The following is a 14,866-nucleotide window of genomic DNA, read 5'->3' on the forward strand; positions in this document are numbered from 1 at the left end:
TTATGGATCAATGATTTTGTTACCTGTTGACCCGGTTGATTACTAGCACGTGCCATTGAACTCGACCATTTTAACAAAAACAGATTTTGTTTTTTAAATTAACGCCATATATATATATATATTTATATTTATACTAAGTACTGTATATATATTATATAGATTAGAAAATAAATATTAGAAGGAAACATTGTTCGAATGAAAATTTGTATACGGTGATACTTTAACACCGTCCCGACAGAGACTGACTGCAGTATTATGATCAGCTTTCGGAATCCGGAAAGTCTTTTTCGAATTTCCGGATGTCGGGAATATTTTTTTCCAAGTTTAATAGAGTAACTCGCACGAAAAAAAAAATAAACATACGGTAAACTAGGATTAATCAACAGACAACGAATTAAAGCAACTGTCATATACATAAAACAAAAATATGCATGTGTTAATTTGCCTCCGCTGCATTTCTGTGGATTGTCCCATTGGCAATCATACCACATCTCCTGAAGTAACCTTTTTTAGGTTACGTTAAGGATTTTCCGTTACTAATATTCAAATACGAAAAACTATTTCACCGGTGTTCACAACATTTTAAGGTTAAATTTATGGCATACATATTGGAGTGTATACAATTAACATACGCCCTTGCATTTAATTTCTTTTCAATATATATTTATATAAACTAACATTTTATATTAAAAAATAAACAACATGTATAGACGAATAATTTATTTGTTCCTCAACAGAACAAGAAAAGAAATAAAGAATCAACAGAAGATTTAATCTTTTTTATTAAATAATCTGGCAAAATATACTTCAAATTCTAATATTAAAATACATATATACATATTAATCTAAAATTCATTATCGAGTAGAAGGGGCGCAACTCGTGGTATCAAACCGGTATACTGAACGATCTAAACAGGGTCTGAAAATTTTGAACGTAATTTTGTATCCATGGTCTGTTTTGGTCTGACACGCTCTTAACGGATCTAAACAAGCCGCTAGACGATTCAGTCTTTTCCGTCTTGACATGCCTTAACGAACTGATTTACCTGGTGAGGCTATCGATCTGAACGACGACTGAACGACCTTAAATCTCTTGACGAATTTCTCTAGCGGTAAATCCAGTCAATCAAGATGCGATCAGACCAAAATGACCGTTTCAGACTGAAATCGTGCTACTAGTGAGTACTTTGATTAAGTTGGAAGTTTTCAGTTCAAAATCGATTCATGAATTTTTTTGGTTAAAATAAGATTTTTGAAATATCAATTATTGCAACAACAGAAATCGCGTAATTGTCTTCAATAGTTTTAATAAGAACATAACACTTTGTAAATATAGGACCAATTGGCCTATTATTTTCCTTATTACAGTGTATCCAATTTAATGATATACATTGCCTTGTATTGTTTCTTGTGTTCGTCCGGAACCATTCATGAACTATTTGCCACTGGAGTCCAATCAAATCGTTTCCTTTGTTGACTAGTATATATAAATCGATTGAAGCTTGTTTATATCAAGTGACTAATTACATGTAATATTTTTTTTATAAACTGTAGTATCAAAGCTCCTCTATGCACACAAGACGTAATTTATTATTAATTATGGACTTCTTCCAGTAGTTATTTTATATCTATGTTAATCTTTGGTACACCATTCTTACATGTCAGTCCTCTCCCACCATAACACCACTCGATTTTGGTTAATAAGTTGAAAAGTTAAATTTCGTTTATTATAAGTGTAATGTATCAAGAAAACAAAGACGGGTTCAAACAGAAAGGTTTTGAAATCAAAGATAACTGTGCACCTTAAGATCAGCATGGGTTTATTAGTCGTCAATACGTGTACTTAAAGTCCAGTCTAAAAATAAGCATACTAGGTACTTTGATTCAAGGACGAAACCACGATGTCTAGTCTTACTAAAAAATATAATCAATATTCAAACTCTACTTATGAAGATTAAAACAGATTATACCCATGTCATATCTTTTACCACTTAATCATAAAAGAATCGAGTCTTGTCATTGCCAGTGGCGATCTATGATAGGGCGTGTGCAAGATGTTCACCCCCCTCCTTTCATCGAAATAGACAGAAAATAGTATGGTTCTCACAGTTATATGTATCTAAAGGATAAAGTTGTCCTTCACCTAGCTCCTCTCGCCGGTATGAATTGCCTTTTTGCAGTTTTTGGGATTTACACTCCCTTTTCACATTTCATGGATTCTCCCTGATTGTACCAACTATTGTACAGAAATGAGTTAAATCAGTCTAGAAAATACTTAAGGTGGTATGGGAGTCTAAATAAAATTATAGAATTTGTTCGTTACTTTGTTAAAACCTAGTATCTATTGATACATGTCGAAAAATATAATAAAAATGATAAGTCAATGCGCATTTTCTCAAGCTACAGGACGGGACAAAATGACACATTTTGTATGGATTATACAGGAAAAAAACACCATTTTGTGATTAGAAACTAAACAAAATGATAGAATTATTAAATACTTCAGGAAAATATAGTTTTCAGACACTGCTTTGAGAATATCAAAAGAAAAGATAGGGTCACCGTACTAAATACAAAATAGGAAAATTCCATGAATCCTTCAAAAAATGCACTATTTTAGAGATACCTCCCCCTAAAATGCCAATTAAAAAAACCTAAAAACAAGCCAAAATAGTTAACATTTGCAAAAACATTAATATTTATAAGTTCTATTCTTATAAATTGGCTCTTATAAATGAAAATTCACATTAAATATCTGCATTCCTGCATCAAATTTTGCAATCTTGATGGAAAATCTAGATCTTTGGTTCTCTGTTTTTTACAATCCAAGATGGAGGAAGACACTAATACCACCTTAAGACTAGATCATCTTTTATTTAAATTTTCTCAACTTGTAATTTTTTAAGAAAAATATGTATAAGGTTTTCAATCAAATTAGTATTATCACAACTGCATGTGACCATGATGACTTTGTGTACTTTTGAAAATATTACAATTACTGATACACAGTAGCATATCAGATTCCTAACCATTTATATCTATAGATGAAGGCTATTCATTGGGGAACCGTTGTGTAATGCATTAAATTTTTGCTCGCGTAATTAACATAATTTAAAGAAAGATGTGATATTGTAATCAATGAGTCAATTTTTCACAACAGACCAAGTGACACAAAAATTAACAACTTAAGGTCACCGTACGGCCTTCACTAATAAAAAAATACCAAACTGCAAAATCAGTTACAAGGCCTCGAAATGATAGGTCATGTAGGTAAAACAATTCAAACAAGTTAACAAACAGCCTGACTTATGGTTTAATTGGTGAACCACAAAAAATTAATTATACTTCATATGAAAATGCAATATTTTGATTGCTGATACGAGGGTGTTAATTTACTCTATCACATGAGAGTGACAATTTTTTTTTTAATGTTACCTTTTCGTCTAGAAAATCGATAGTTTAAAGGACAATGGGTTGAATATATATCAAGTAAATAAAAACAAGGCTAAAGTTCCGCTACGTTTTGACTCAGATTTTATCATTTGACTGTCAATCCCCCCCCCCAAAAAAAAAAAACAAGACAAGGTTTAACACTAGTAATTTTTAGGACACTTTATAGCTTGTTGTTCGGTGTTAGCTAAGGCTCCGTGTTGAAGGTCGTACCTTAACCTATAATGGTTTACTTTTATAAATTGATACTTGGATAGAGAGTTGTCTCATTGGCACTAGCACATGCCACATCTTCCTATATATATGTTTACTATATAAATAGAAAAACTGATTTAATACATGATCCTGACTTGGGACAGCTTGTTTGTAGTTCTTTTGTGTGATGAATGCAATAGTATTGAAGGTTGACTTGTTACTCATTTTTTTCCTGCAGGAAATATTAATTCTCTACCGTATTATTAGAATAAAATTAAGCAAAAACTCCTAGAAAAGTTTAATAAATTAATTGAACATATGAACAATACTGCGTATGTTAAAAGAAAGATTACAGTACATGTATTGCAATACAATTAAATGTGTCATGTCATGTTCAAACCGACCCGTCAGTTTCGTGCTGGCATAGACATCTTTCGTATGAGTGATATTTTTCGAAGAACTATTAAATTAGCGGATCCAGGGGGAGGGGGTCCGGGTGTTTGAACCCTCCTCTTTTTGGCTGATCAATGCATTTGAATGGGAACATATAGTTGGACCCCCCCCCCTTTTGTCCTGAGTTGGGACCCCCTTTTAATATGGCTAGATCCGCCCCTGTATTATATGTCAGAGGAAAGACTGTGGTGCTCGCGGAGTCATATTAAGTTTTGTTGACTATTTAAATCTACATGTACATTAGCACGTAAACAAAATACAGCGCTGCTTCCCAGTTTAGTTGAATATGCCATAACATTAGTCATATAATTCAAACAAACGCGAGAAGAAACGAGTTCTAGTATTTCACAAGCTTTTAGCATTTATTATTAATTTAATTTAAATTCCAGCAACCTTTCACGCTGAAGTCCGTGAAAGTTAGAACATACGAAAAAAAAAAATCAAAGAATTAAACATTCAAACAAACTCATAAATTTGTTGCGAGTGTTTTTCTATTATATAGACTTTTTCAAATGATTAATTTAGTTTTATTTTATTTTGTGTCGTCGATTAGTTTGTTTTCCTTCAGAAGCATATTAACAATTAAAGTTAAAACAAAAATGATAATTTATAACTAATATCTAAGCTTGTGTATTATGATGCGTTGTCTGTTTTCAAAGTTGGCAATTAATCTCTAAACTTTTATCACAAAATATTATATATTAAAGTGGCAAGTGCAATTTGAGGGATCAGCGTACCAATGTGACCTCTGTTTCTAGCTTAAGAGAAATGTCTAACCTATGAACTATCATTAGTTATAATGAGGTTTCCTGATGCACTTGAGCCAATAAAAATCAAATACCTTGTTACTGTAGCTTACAGTACACAGATGTATTGGTATCGTATTTCACTTCATTGATAAAACACAATATTTTGTAGCTTAGACGATTTATAATTACACAGTTTATATATCTCTGCAGATTATAATGTATTTATAGCACACATATGGAAACAGATACGCATACGTCAATGTGATTGCATCAACAATGTGTCAATAGTTGTATTTATGTCCTGCAATTATACTATCTAATATTTTTCGATAATTAAAATACGAATCGAATATTTCCGCTTAGCTCTCATTTAAAATTCTCCCAAACAGAGGTATGCCATGAACAAGATCAGTTTTCAAAATCTTACACTTTAAGCTAATTTAAGTCATTCCCTCACCATTTATACCGTCAGAGCATATATTTTCATCAGCAGGACTGTTAGTTACAAATAAAGTTGAGAATTAGCCTCATCCCAGGCACAGTTGTCAAGATACTACTTTTAGATCAGACAAATTCAATGCACCTTATGTCAATCCTCAGAAAATTATTAAAGTCATCAGTGATCATAAGTTAGTTCAAACATCACCCCTTTGTTGATTATTTTAAAAATGTGTTTTTTACGGTCCCTTAATACTGTTGTTTGAGTAATAATTTTTCTATAGATATAACTTAATTACTGGATTAGATAATTGTCAGTTTACATAATAAAATAAGAATGTATGTCATGTATTAAATAAGCTTTTAATTATGATTTATATGGTATATAATTCATATTATCTAGTCCATTGTTATAATGTTGAGGGTTTTACGTTTATAAGTCCTTAAATTCTTTATTGAAAAGCACTTTACGCCCATATGAGCCAATGGCTTACAACATTATACATAATATACAGTTTACATATATAAAACAACTTGATGAAAAAGACAACGACCCACAACACATAAAATGGATATAATTTTGTGTTTCCATTTTGTAAATGTTTTAGCGAGCCAGTACTCTTCACCGAGGTAACATCCCTTCATGTTATTATATATTTTTTTCCATTGTATTTAAGAAAACAAAAAATAGATTTCATTTGTCTCCCTTTTTTTTTTAGAGAATCAGTTTCAAAATATAGTTATCTCCCATCTTAAATTTAGCCTGTTAGTCAAAGGGAGACAACTTTAATTTTCCACAAAAATTACGGAATTTCATAATATTATGGAGTTCGCTAAGTGCCCCGACTGTAATAGGGGAAATAGTTGTAATATCGAAATAAAAAAAGAACTAAATTACAGAAATCACTTAAATTTTACAGTTATTTAGTTTATGTACAGCTTTTTCGAAAAAAAACAAAAATAAATATAGGTCACCGATGAGTTAAAAAAGATATTTCAATTTTAATGCCAAAAATGGCATTTTTGCACAAAAGGGAGATAATTTGGAGCTTTTCCAATGATATCTACATTTTAAAAGTCGCCTGAGGCCAACATGAATTGATTTTTTGGAATGATTCTTGTACCATAATGATAAAGTAATAACTACTTAAGGTAATAAATGAAATTTGTATTTAATGAAAAATTATTTATTTTTTTCTGAAAATCTTATACCCGCGAGCCTCCTTAAGAAAACTGTGTTCATTCATTAAGTGTATTAATAAAAAGGTTTGTCCCTCCATGTAAAAGTTAAGCACAAACTGATTTCTTCATATTTAGTTTAACCTGTTTATTATACAGGTATTTCATCATAAACTTAAAAGTTGTACTTTATTATATTTTATCTGCAGCTGTGTACCCTCAACTATGGTATTTGTATTTATATTGTATATGTACTTTCTCTGTTGACTTGTATTTAGTTTTTAGAGAATAAAATATCTATCTATCTAATAAGAATAAAACTGAATGTTACCTCTTTTGTTTTCATCCAAGGACTGCATCCTTTATCTACTAACAATTTTGTTACATCAATCATTCCCAACTCAGCAGCATAATGTAAAGCTGTTCGTCCAAACTATAACAATAGAAAAATATAAACATGTTAATGGTGTGTGATAACAAAATCACGATAGGAGTCAAACAATTTACCAAATGTAAGAAATATAACATCTGTTAAGAACATATCCAATCATATTTGTGTATAAACTATTAAATGGTAGATTAAGACATAAATTCACTTTTTCTGATTCAGTGAAACAAAAAAAGGTAAACAAAAATAATAAACTCTTAATTATATAAGTGTAACAAGTCAAATAATAGCAACCCTCACTTTATATAAGTCTCACAAGTATTTGTTGTCCATTTTTAAAACATGTATGATAAACAACACGATTTTATTTTGATTCAGTAGAACTACCAAAGTTGAAAAAAAAACTTTTTTTGAAGAAACATTAAAACGAGTAGTATTTTCTGATTCAGTGCAAAGAGACGAGAAAAATAAGACCCCACTTTATATAATTCTGTCAAGTATTTGTTATTTTTAAAAGATGTTTTACATTAAATCTGTAGAATTAACATTATCTGACTAAATTAACACAACTCGTTCTCATCAACTTCTCATTAAAATCAGATGTTTACAAAATAATTTTTCGTCAAGAAACAAAATAAAACCTTAACTATCTGATTCAGTTCTGTGTTACGAATAAAATGAGACCCCACTTTAAATAATTCTAACAAATATTTGTTGTCCATTAAACCTGTCTGATTAACAACATGATTTTGTGTAGATTCTGTATAAAGTGATGTTTGGTCAGAGTAAGGTCATTATATCTATCATTACCGTGGTGGATGTGGCTTCTAACTGACTTCCGTGAGTGACTAGGAAAGTCACCACCTCCAGGTGTCCTCCCCAAGCCGCGAACATTAATGGTGTCATTCCATACTGTAATATCAACATATAACAGACATCAAAACTTGTGTCATAAACTGGACAATGTTGTGTAATAAATATAAACAAAATATATATCACATGAATCAGTGGTCAAAACTGAATAAAATGACCAGTCACACTTTTATTTATATTCTACATAAACAACAAATAAACAACATGTTTTATTGTAAGATGTCAGAACTTCCATCAGAACTGTCAGGTTAAAACAAAACTTTTTTCTAGAAACATAAACAATATTTATATCAATGGACTCAGCTGGACAAGACAATTAAAATGAGACCCCACTTTATATAATTCTATCAAATATTTGTTGTCCATTAAATCTGTCTGATTAACAATGATTACGTAGAATCATCAAAAGTTTAAAAAAATTACTTTTTTCAAGAAACATTAAAACGAGTTATATTTTCTGATTCAGTAAGAAGAGACAAGAAAAATAAGACCCCACTTTATATAATTCTGTCAAATATTTGTTATTTTTAAAAGATGTTTTACATTAAATCTGTAGAATTAACTTTATCAGACTAAAGATGTTAACACAACTTGTTCTCTTTAACTTCTGATTAAAATCAGATGTTTACAAAATAATTTTTTGTCAAGAAACAAAATAAAACCTTTACTATCTGATTCAGTTCTGTGTTACGAATAAAATGAGACCCCACTTTATATAATTCTAACAAATATTTGTTGTCTATTAAATCTGTCTGATTAACAACATGATTTTGTGTAGATTCTGTATAAAGTGATGTTTGGTCAGAGTAAGGTCATTATATCTATCATTACCAAGGTATCTGTAACTTCTAACTGACTGCCCTGACTGACTAGGTAAGTCACCACCTCCAGGTATCCTTCCACAGCCGCCCACATTAATGGTGTCCTTCCAGCCTGTAATATCAACATATAACAGACATCAAAACTTGTGTCATAAACTGGACAATGTTGTGTAATAAATATAAACAAAATATATATCACATGAATCAGTGGTCAAAACTGAATAAAATGACCAGTTAATCTTGTATTTATATTCTACATAAAACAACAAATAAACAACATGTTTTATTGTGAGATGTCAGAACTTGCAACAGAACTGTCAGGTTAAAATAAAACTTTTTTCTAGAAACACAAACAATATTTATATCAATGGACTCAGCTGGACAAGACAATTAAAATGAGACCCCACTTTATATAATTCTATCAAGTATTTGTTGTCCATTAAATCTGTCTGATTAACAATGATTAAGAAGAATGACAAAAGTGAAAAAAAAAAAAATTTCAAGAAACATTAAAACGAGTTATATTTTCTGATTCAGTGCTAAGAGACAAGAAAAATAAGACCCCACTTTATATAATTCTGTCAAGTATTTGTTATTTTTAAAAGGCATTTTACATTAGATCTGTAGAATTAACATTATCTAACTAAAGAAGTTAACACAACTTGTTCTCTTTAACTTCTCATTAAAATCAGATGTTTACAAAATAATTTTTTGTCAGGAAACAAAATAAAACCTTAACTATCTGATTCAGTTCTGTGTTACGAATAAAATGAGACCACACTTTATATAATTCTAACAAATATTTGTTGTCCATTAAACCTGTCTGATTAACACCATGATTTTGTGTAGATTCTGTATAAAATGATGTTTGGTCAGAGTAAGGTGATTATATCTATCATTACCACATCTGTAACTTCAAACTGACTTCCCTGAGTGACTAGGTTAGTCACCACCTCCAGGTGTCCTCTCCGAGCCGCCAACATTAATGGTGTCTGTTTATACTGTAATATCAACATATAACAGACATCAAAACTTGTGTCATAAACTGGACAATGTTGTGTAATAAATATAAACAAAATATATATCACATGAATCAGTGGTCAAAACTGAATAAAATGACCAGTTAATCTTGTATTTATATTCTACATAAACAACAAATAAACAACATGTTTTATTGTGAGATGTCAGAACTTCCATCAGAACTGTTAGGTTAAAAAAAAAAATTCAAGAAACATTAAAACGAGTTATATTTTCTGATTCAGTGCGAAGAGACAAGAAAAATAAGACCCCACTTTATATAATTCTGTCAAGTATTTGTTATTTTTAAAAGACATTTTACATTAGATCTGTAGAATAACATTATTTGCCTAAAGATGTTAACACAACTCGTTCTCATCAACTTCTCATTAAAATCAAATGTTTACAAAATAATTTTTCATCAGGAAACAAAATAAAACCTTAACTATCTGATTCAGTTCTGTTACGAATAAAATGAGACCCCACTTTATATAATTCTAACAAATATGTGTTGTCCATTAAACCTGTCTGATTAACAGTATTTTGTGTCTTTTCAAAATAATGATCAAAGCTTAGAAAATATTTAGTGGTATTTCCATGTAAAATGTTGCTTCATATCTTATGACTATAAGAGTGTCCTTGCTATGTCATATGTTGGTGTTGACTATAAGTGTCATTGCTATGTCACATGTTGGTGTTGAGTCTAATAGTGTTGCCGATACGTCACATGTTGGTGTTGAGTATAAGAGTGTCATTGCTATGTCACATGTTGGTGTTGACTATAAGAGTGTCATTGCTATGTCACATGTTGGTGATGAGGTAAAGAGTGTCATTGCTATGTCACAAGTTGGTGTTGAGTATAATAGTGTTGCTGATACGTCACATGTTGGTGTTGAGTATAGGAGTGTCATTGCTATGTCACATGTTGGTGTTGACTATAAGAGTGTCATTGCTATGTCACATGTTGGTGATGAGGTAAAGAGTGTCATTGCTATGTCACATGTTGGTGTTGACTATAAGAGTGTCATTGCTATGTCACATGTTGGTGTTGACTATAAGAGTGTCATTGCTATGTCACATGTTGGTGCTGAGTATACTAGTGTTGCTGCTGTCAAATGTTGGTGTTGAGTATAAGAGTGTCATTGCTACGCCACATGTTCGTGTTGAGGTAAAGAGTGTCATTGATATGCGTCTTGTACCTTTTTGGATCAAAGCTGTTCATCGTTTTAATAAGCTTTGGATTTGCAAATATTTTGTCCTGGAGCATCACTCAAGAGACATTAATTGTCGAAATCCTTATCTGGTGCAGAAAAAATTGGTACTGTTAAAGTTATTTTATGTCACATGTTGGTGTTGGGTATTAGAGTGTCATTGCTATTTCACATATTGGTGTTGGGCATAAAAGTGTCATGGTTATGTCAGAGGTTGGTGTTAGGTATGATAGTAAAGTTATTATGTCAGATGTTGGTTTTGGGTATAAGAGGGACATTGTTATGTCAGAGGTTGGTGTTGGGTACAAGAGGGATATTGTTATGTCAGAGGTTGGTGTTGGGTATAAGAGGGACATTGTTATGTCAGAGGTTGGTGTTGGGTATAAGAGGGACATTGTTATGTCAGAGGTTGGTGTTGGGTATAAGAGGGACATTGTCATGTCACATGTTGGTGTTGGGTATAAGAGGGACATTGTTATGTCAGAGGTTTGTGTTGGGTATAAGAGGGACATTGTTATGTCAGAGGTTGGTGTTGGGTATAAGAGGGACATTGTTATGTCAGAGGTTGGTGTTGGGTATAAGAGGGACATTGTTATGTCAGAGGTTGGTGTTGGGTACAAGAGGGATATTGTTATGTCAGAGGTTGGTGTTGGGTATAAGGACATTGTTATGTCAGAGGTTGGTGTTGGGTATAAGAGGGACATTGTCATGTCAGAGGTTGGTGTTGGGTACAAGAGGGATATTGTTATGTCAGAGGTTGGTGTTGGGTATAAGAGGGACATTGTTATGTCAGAGGTTGGTGTTGGGTATAAGAGGGACATTGTTATGTCAGAGGTTGGTGTTGGGTATAAGAGGGACTTGGTCATGTCACATGTTGGTGTTGGGTATAAGAGGGACATTGTTATGTCAGATGTTGGTGTTGGGTACAAGAGGGATATTGTTATGTCAGAGGTTGGTGTTGGGTATAAGAGGGACATTGTCATTTCAGAGGTTGGTGTCGGGTATAAGAGGGACATTGTTATGTCACATGCTGGTGTTGGGTATAAGAGGGACATTGTTATGTCAGAGGTTGGTGTTGGGTATAAGAGGGACATTGTTATGTCAGAGGTTGGTGTTGGGTATAAGAGGGACATTGTTATGTCAGAGGTTGGTGTTGGGTATATGAAGGACATTGTTATGTCAGAGGTTGGTGTTGGGTACAAGAGGGATATTGTTATGTCAGAGGTTGGTGTTGGGTATAAGAGGGACATTGTTATGTAAGAGGTTGGTGTTGGGTATAAGAGGGATATTGTTATGTAAGAGGTTGGTGTTGGGTATAAGAGGGACTTTGTTATGTCAGAGGTTGGTGTTGGGTACAAGAGGGATATTGTTATGTCAGAGGTTGGTGTCGGGTATAAGAGGGTCATTGTCATGTCAGAGGTTGGTGTCGGGTATAAGAGGGACATTGTTATGTCACATGCTGGTGTTGGGTATAAGAGGGACATTGTTATGTCAGAGGTTGGTGTTGGGTATAAGAGGGACATTGTCATGTCAGAGGTTGGTGTCAGGTATAAGAGGGACATTGCTATGTCACATGCTGGTGTTGGGTATAAGAGTGTCATGGTTATGTCAGAGTTTGGTGTTGGGTATAAGAGGGACATTGTTATGTCAGAGGTCAGGATTGGTAAATTCATATTGTATGATCATGTGTGACATGTCATATTCAGTTCTGGAGTGGTGAATGAATGTTGTATAATCAGGTGTCACATGTCATGTTCAGTACAGGAGTGGTTAATGAATGGTGTATGATCAGGTGTCACATGTCATGTTTAGTACTGGAGTGGTAAATTAAAGTTGTATGATCAGGTGTCACATGTCATGTTCAGTACAAGAGTGGTAAATGCAGGTTGTATGATCAGGTGTCACATGTCATGTTTAGTACTGGAGTGGTAAATGCATGTTGTATAATCAGGTGTTACATGTCATGTTCAGTACAAGAGTGGTAAATGAATGTTGTATAATCAGGTGTTACATGTCATGTTCAGTACAAGAGTGGTAAATGCAGGTTGTATGATCAAGTGTCACATGTTATGTTCAGTACAGAAGTGGTAAATGAATGTTGTATAATCAGGTGTTACATGTCATGTTCAGTACAAGAGTGGTAAATGAATGTTGTATAATCAGGTGTTACATGTCATGTTCAGTACAAGAGTGGTAAATGCAGGTTGTATGATCAAGTGTCACATGTTATGTTCAGTACAGAAGTGGTTAATGAATATTGTAGAATCAGGTGTCACATGGCATGTTTAGAACAGGAGTGGTCAATGAAAGTTGTATGATCAGGTGGTAGTCTCAAGTCATGGTCATGCAAGATTTTTTTTTTAACCAAAGTAATGTTTTTTGTGTAGAATACTATGTTACGTGTAATAAAGTAAATCACAATATTTCCAGTTACGAAGTATCAGACAGCAACTCTTTGACTAACAAGGGCAATGTTAAACTGATCCACATTATTTTATATAATAAATATCTGTAAAAGTGTTAAACATTTTACTTTACTTACAGAATTTCTACATTCCAAGTTAGCTCCGTTCTTTACACATAATTCTACCTCTTTTATATTCCCATCCACTGCAGCTTTAAGAAGTTTCTGTAAGCAAAACAAATCTTTTACATTTTCCTCTAGAACATACAAATGTATTATAAATGTAATAATTGAATTTAACAAGCATTATGCATCAGTTTTGAGATCAGCCTAAGTTTTTGTTGAGGTTTGTGTTGCTCGGTCTTTAGTTTTCTATGTAATGTTTTGAATATAAAAAGAAGACGTGGTATGATTGCCAATGAGACAATTCTACAAAATAGACAAAATGACACAGAAAATAACAACTATAGGTCACTGTACAGCCTTCAACAATGATCAAAGCCCATATGGCATAGTCAGCTATAAACAGTCAGAGCTCAGACATAAATAAGTCTGAATCTGCTTTTGACTCATAGAGGTCTAAATTTGTAAGTTTTAGGATTTGTCTCCCTTTAATGTAAGACAAAATATGACTTGAATAAGTCAAATATTGTTAAGCAAGAAATAATTGACCAGAATCAAAAAGTTCCAAATATCGACTCCTACAAGTCGATAAGTTATCAAAATTGGTTAACTTCAAGACCCACGCATATTTATAAAAAGGTCATGCATCTAAATCTAATAAAGACAACATTGAAAGACAATGCTTTGTCTTCTTAAGAAAAATATGAATGCGAGTCTAAAAAATCAGAGATAATGTTAATTTACCTTACAATGCAACCACCTGGAATCACACTTAATGAGGTAAAACATCTGTGTTTAGTAAGGATGGTCAATTAGATAATTAAATATAGATAACTCAAGTCGTTGTGAACTCTCATACAGGTTTTTGCTGTCATAGGTGGTGTAGTTTGGCCACAAAGTAACATTAAGTTTTTTCACCAACATAAATAGACCTAAACAAGTCTGTCGTTTTCTGACTTAGATAAGTCTAAAATTGAACTACATTTTTATAATAAATACATGTTCCGACTTATTTTTTAGTCAAAAACAAAAATCGACTTGTTTATGTCTGAGCTCTGACTGATAAATTGCACTGAAATGACTAATGTAGACCGTTGAATTTTGATTGTTTTTCATTTTGTTCCATGGCGTTGTCAGATTTTCTTCGACTTAAAGAGTTGTGAATGTCCTACAATATCTTACGTTTCTTTTTTTTTTGTCTCCTGGAATTTTGTATATTGAAATTCTGTTCACTGTAGTCATTTTGATTTCTCCTGTTCTCCCCCTGAGAATACTGCACGCCTGTATCTTTATAACATAGGTCACATGACATAGGTCACATGACACTGACTGACTCTGAGAATATTACACACCTGTATCTTTATGTACATTTTATAGACAACATAAGTCACATGACATATGTCACATGACACTGACTGACTGAGAATACTGCACGCCTGTATCTTTATGTACAGTTTGTAGACAACATAGATCACATGACACATTTTATAGGTCACATGACACTGACTGACTCTGAGAATACTACACACCTGTATCTTTATGTACAGTTTATAGACAATATGGGA

This window comes from Mytilus galloprovincialis, chromosome 11 (genome assembly GCF_965363235.1).
Source record: "Mytilus galloprovincialis chromosome 11, xbMytGall1.hap1.1, whole genome shotgun sequence".
Classification (NCBI taxonomy): Eukaryota; Metazoa; Mollusca; class Bivalvia; order Mytilida; family Mytilidae; genus Mytilus; species Mytilus galloprovincialis.